Consider the following 6,470-nt stretch of genomic DNA (forward strand, 5'->3'; position numbering starts at 1 on the left):
AGCACTCTGGCCTCAGAATCAGCCCTTAAGGCACATGGATCTGGCTGAAAAGCCCATAAGAGTATTAGAGGTATGGAAAGCCAAGACACTCTGGCAAAAAAGACCTAAATGAAAGATCTCTGCAAGTGAGATCCCAGTGGAAAGAACGGGGCCATCAAAGAAGGAGGTACCTTTCTCTGAAGGGAGGAGAGAACTTCCACTTTGACTATGACCTTGTCTATATCAGATGGGAGTCGGCGAACTCAAAAGGCTTCCATAACCTTGGCAACTCATGACAAGAGCCTAAGATGATTACTGATGCCATAAACAAGAGTGTCAATTTGTTAAGTCAACAACAGGAGTCACTGTGCACTTACTCCTCATGTAGGATCTCTGTCCTTAATGTGTTGCTCAATGTGAATGAATGAGTCACTGTGCACTTACTCCTCATGTAGGATCTTTGTCCTTAGTGTGCTGTACATTGAGATTTAATGCTATAACTAGTACTCAAACAGTATTTTTCACTTTATGTTTCTGTGTGGGAGCAAACTGTTGAAATCTTTACTTAATGTATGCTAAACTAATCTTCTGTATATAAAGGGAATCGAAAATGAATCTTGATGTGAATGGAAGGGGAGAGGGAGTGGGAAAGGGGAGGGTTGAGGGTGGGAGGGACGTTATGCGGGGGAAGCCATTGTAATCCATAAGCTGTACTTTGGAAATTTATATTCATTAAATAAAAGTTAAAAAAAAGAATGAATGCTATAACTAGTACTCAATAGTATTTTTCACTTTGTGTTCTGTGTGGGTGTAAACTGTTGAAATTGCTAAATATGCTAAATTGATCTCCTGTATATAAAGAGAATTGAAAATGAATCTGGATGTGAATGGAATGGGAGAGGGAGCAGGAGATGGGAGGGTTGTGGGTAGGAGGTAAGTTAATGGGGGGGGGAAGCCATTGTAATCCATAAGCTGTACTTTGGAAATTTATATTTATTAAATAAAAGTGAAAAAAAAAGAGTACACCCCTCCACACCCAGAGATCTGCTCTAGGGACAGCCAGGCCCTCATGCCCATGCTCTGGTCTCATTTTTACTTGAGCATTTTAGAATTATAATACGGTTCTAAAGGGGGGGACGTGCTGGTCCCTAACATGGCGGCTTCCTGGCCTTCAGGGCTCTGTGCCTTGGAGGCCATGGCTGCTCGGCCTTGGGTGTCCTGTGGCTGGTACCATTCAACACAGGATCTTAGCAGATGGCCACCACCAGCACTACAGGGGCTCAGGACCTCAAGTAGAGACAATGTATTTATAAAGACACAGAAGTAAATGCTGCTATGCAAGAATCAGTTCACTAAACAAACTACACTGCTCATGTTCCATGTTTTCCAGCACCTAATATAGCTTGTAAGGATTTCAATGGCAAGGAAGCACATTTTACAGGAAATGAACTTAGTTTTCTCAAACTCATATCTTCCCAAAAAGAAAGTGTCAGTGGCACTGTCTTTTTTTCGTGGATGGCTGGGGATAGATGAATTTTACCTTGTGTACCCTACTTTGGGCTGTTTAACATTTTGCACTGCAGGGTTTTCTGGAATTGGGGACCTAACTGATTTCACTGCAGATTGTTTGACCTGTAGCTGGAAGTAATTTTATTAGATTAGTGTGGAACAAGGCTTACAAGATTATTTCAATGAAACAGAGGGGGAAATAGTTGTACCTGTAAATACTTTAAAAATGAAACAGAATTGGGCCTTCTTGATTTTAGTAGAGAACTCCCCGTACGTGGATTTCTGACAACATTATTCATAAAATACAGCATAGGTGGTTTGCATTTTGGTACAATACATTAAGCCACCACTTGGGACACTTGCTTTGCATTCTGGAGTGCCATTTTCAGTCCCAGCTGATCTGTGCTGATGACCCAACTTGTGCTAATGCCCCTGGAAGGCAGCAGATGATGGCAAGGATGTGGTTCCTGATATCCATTTGTGGGATCTGGATGGAGTCACAGGCTCCTGGCTTCATCCTGGCCCAGTCCATGCCTTTTAGCAAGTGGATAAGCAGATGGAAAATTTCTCTCTCTCTCTCTCTCTCTCTCTCTCTCTCTCTCTCTCCCCTCCCCCCTCTCTCCCTCCCTGTCACTCTACTTTCTGAATAAAAAACACATCAGTAAATAAACAAATACATAAATAAGACTTAAGTTTTGTTCTGATGTCTATGATATTCATTTCTCAAGATAACTCCAGTAAAATTTTTTGAAGGTTTATGTTATTTATTTGAATGGCAGGATCATAGCAAGGGTGACAGACATAGAAAGATATACTTAACAAGTTCTCTGCCCAAATGGCTGCAACCTGCCAGGTAGAATTACTGAGATCTCACACAGGGGTACAGGGGTGCAAGCACATGAATCATCTTCTGATGCTTTTCCAGCCACATGGACGGGGAGTTGGGCTGGCGCTGGAACAGCTGGGACTCCCACTAATGCACATATGGATGCTGGCACTGCCAGTTGCAGCTTAACTCACTATGCCATGATGCAGGTCCCAAATAACAGCATTTTAACTCATTTTGTAAAGTAACCATAAAAATGGATTGTAATTTTTCTCTATATTGAGACAAACAAAATATTTAAAAATCTGAATAATGAAGTAAAACAGTAGTAACTGGCATATAAAAGTTGACTGCATTATAGGAAAAAGTAGTTACATAATTTTTTTTGTGACTTCAGATTTCAGATACTTTAGATAATACAAAAGAAGTTAAAAATTAACTACTAAAAGTAATTTATCTTCTAATCTCACATGCATAATATATATATATATATGTTTTGAAGTGTGCCATCCATGTATGTACCTCAGTATACATCCATGCAAGCATGCCTACATATATGTATATATGTGTGTATATATATATATATCAGATATAACATTTCACTAAACCTTACTTCAGTACTTAAAACTCTCTCTCTCTATATATATATAAAATCCGTTGTTTCTCTAAATGCTGAATTTAGTTATTCTATCTCAGTAGTGCAAATTATTAGGAAAGAAATTGTCACAGCAATTAGTTCATACTAGTTATTCTGTGATAAAGCAGCTCTGAATTTATGTGGATTATAAAAAAATGAGTACTACTTGGGGCTGGCATTGTCATTGTGGTGTAGCCGATTAATCTGCCTCCTGCAGTGCTGGCCTCCCATATCGGCACTGATTTGATCCCTGACTACTCCACATCCAATCCACCTCCCTGCAAATGCACTTGGAAAGAAGCAGATGGCCAAAGTCCTTGGGCCCCTGCATCAATATGGGAAACCTGAAGGAGGTTCTTGGCTGCTGGCATTGGTCTGGCCCAGCCCTGGCCATTGTAGCCATCTGGGGAGTGAACCAGCAGATGGAAGTTTCTCTCTCTCTCCCTCTCTCTCTCCTTCCCTCACTCCCTCTGTTTCTCTGTAACTCTTCCTTTCAAATAAATAAAGTAAATTTGGAAAAAAATGAGTATTACTCAGTTATGTGACATGTCCAGCAATAGGTTCTGAGGCCTCTGAACTGTATTTTCCTGAATCTGGGAGGATCCAGGCTGATAGAGGTCTCACCATCATTAAAGCTGCATGTGGCAGTGTTAAAGGGAAGGGGAGTGTGAAAAAAATATGTACTAGCTCATGTATTTTACACTGAGAAGTGACATATGTGTTATTTTACCCCTATTTATTTGACCAAGCATGTGCATTTTCCTCATTTATTTCGCTAGGACTAACTGTAGGTAACAACATAATAAAGCATAACATGTTTTTAGGAGAGGATAAATAAAATACTCAAGAACGACCTTGAAAATAAACATCAACAAACTTCAGGTCCTCAAATATTCAGTTGAATTTCACTCTGATTGAAAACAGAATGACCTTAAGGAGACGATTAAAATCCCTATTCAGGCCAGCGCCGCAGCTCACTAGGCTAATCCTCCACCTAGCGGCGCCGGCACACCAGGTTCTAGTCCCGGTCGGGGTGCGGGATTCTGTCCCAGTTGCCCCTCTTCCAGGCCAGCTCTCTGCTGTGGCCAGGGAGTGCAGTGGAGGATGGACCAAGTCCTTGAATCCTGCACCCGCATGGGAGACCAGGAGAAGCACCTGGCTCCTGCCTTCGGATCAGCATGGTGCGCCGGCCACGGCGGCCATTGGAGGGTGAACCAATGGCAAAAAGGAAGACCTTTCTCTCTGTCTCTCTCTCTCTCACTGTCCACTCTGCCTGTCTAAAAAAAACCCCTATTCAGTGCAACCATAGAATTAAAAGTACAAGATTTCTGAAAGATGCACAATAATGCCTTCAGTTAGTGTTGTTTTCAAGTCATCACTTTTAATACATGAATGTTAAATAACAATTACTGAGAAAATGTATTTTAAAAGATACATGCTTTAAAAATAACTGAAGGTATTCAAAAATTTCAAAAGAAAATATTCATTTAATGAAAATTAGATTAGTACAGTGGAAAAGAGGAGCAAAAAAGACAAAATATGTACAAAAATAAGAGATCTGGAAGAAGAAAATTCATAATATCAAAATAACACTATTGTTATTTTTAAAAAATATGAACTAACATTTAAGAATGGTGTATATTCATGGTATACAATGTGATATTTTAATATACACACATTGAATAACATGAAATCGGAGTAGTCATATGCAGTTTTTGAATATTTAGCATTTCATCACAGTGAAAACTTTCAAAATACTTTTTTCCCGTGTTTTTAAGAAAAATATGTAATACATTGTTATACAGCCATTTTACTGTGTGATGGAATACTGGAACTACTTACTTCTAAATAACTTAGTGTTCATTAATCAAAATTCCTCCATCTCCCTCAGGAATCCCCAGCCTCTGGTAACTACCATTATATTCTTTTTTTTTTTTTTTGACAGGCAGAGTGGACAGTGAGAGAGAGAGTCAGAGAGAAAGGTCTTCCTTTTGCCGTTGGTTCACCCTCCAATGGCCGCCGCAGCCGGCACGCTGCAGCTGGCGCACCGCGCTGAACTGAAGCCAGGAGCCAGGTGCTTCTCCTGGTCTCCCATGCGGGTGCAGGATTCAAGGACTTGGGCCATCCTCCACTGCACTCCCGGGCCATAGCAGAGAGCTGGACTGGAAGAGGGGAAACAGGGACAGAACCCGGCGCCCCAACCGGGACTAGAACCCAGTGTGCCGGCGCCGCAGGTGGAGGATTAGACTATTGAGCCAAGGTGCCGGCCTACCATTATATTCTTTTTTTTTTTTCAATTTCCATGTGGGAACTTTATTTGAATCCCAGTTTAAGTAATTGTTAAAAAGATCACAGAATAATTTAATATTTTTGATGTAATTAAAGACATTTATTTTTGAAACTGTGATTACAGTGATACAATGCTTTAAAGAAGAGAGCTTATTTTTTAATGATGCATACTAAAATAGTCACAATGAAATGACAAGATATCTTGGGTTCACTATATTCTTAACTTCTGTAAGATGTTTAGATTCTACCTATGAAAGAGTAAGATCACCCAGTACAGGTCTTTTTTTATTTTGCTTGGCTGATTTCACGTAACACAATGACCTCTAGTTCAATATATGTTGTTGAAAATGACAATTTTTAGTCTTATTTATGACTATAGTATAATATTATGTAAAGATACCGCATTCCTTCATTCAGGCAGGGCTGGATAGACAATTAGATGGTTTCCCTTTGTGGGATATCATGAGTAGTGCTGCAGTAAACATGTGAGTGCAGATATCCCTTCAATAGTTGATTTTATTTCCCTTGGATAAATATCCAATTGTGAGATGGCTATATTGTTAATAATGTTGTTTTCAGCTTTTCAATGAACCTGCAGAGTGCTTTCCTTAATGACTGCTCTAATAAATATTTCCATTGACAGTGCAAGGATCTTCTCCTCTCTTCATCCTTGCCAACTCTTGTTATCTTTGTTTTTTTTTTTTGATTATAGTCAATCTAACTGCATATGTGTATATGTGGAATCAACCTTGCATCCTTAGGATTAATACTGCTTAATCATGGTGAATAATCTTTTTAATGTGTTTTAGGATTTTTTGGCATATTTGGTTGCGGACTTTTTATTTACTTCAAGGATACTGGAGTGTGCATCTTTCAGTTTATTGTGTCTGTCTTTTCTATCATAGTGATATTGTACTAGCCAACTAGATTAAGCAAATAGCTATGGAAACTCTACCTGAACTGTTCATCCTCCAAAAAGTGGACATTTTAATAGATCTGTTTATTCATCTGTGATGAATAAGTATACTTTCCCAGGGACATTAGCAAAGAGCTGTATTGGAAGTGGAACATCTGGGACCAGGAGCAGTACCCATATGAGATTCTGGCAGCTCAGGTGGAAAGGTAACCCTCTCCACTGCATTGCTGGCTCTCTATGGGGTTCGTGACTCAAATCTGAAAATTTCTTCTTTCACCATTATGCACCTTGAGCAGACATAACATGAAAGGTTT

General features: G+C 39.6%; 1 pseudogene; it reads left to right on the forward strand.

Moving 5' to 3' along the window:
* Positions 1 to 1,132: 1,132 nt before the first annotated feature.
* Positions 1,133 to 1,627, forward strand: LOC138847091 (TM2 domain-containing protein 1 pseudogene; annotated as a pseudogene).
* Positions 1,628 to 6,470: the final 4,843 nt, after the last annotated feature.

This window comes from Oryctolagus cuniculus, chromosome 19, assembly GCF_964237555.1.
Source record: "Oryctolagus cuniculus chromosome 19, mOryCun1.1, whole genome shotgun sequence".
Classification (NCBI taxonomy): domain Eukaryota; kingdom Metazoa; phylum Chordata; class Mammalia; order Lagomorpha; family Leporidae; genus Oryctolagus; species Oryctolagus cuniculus.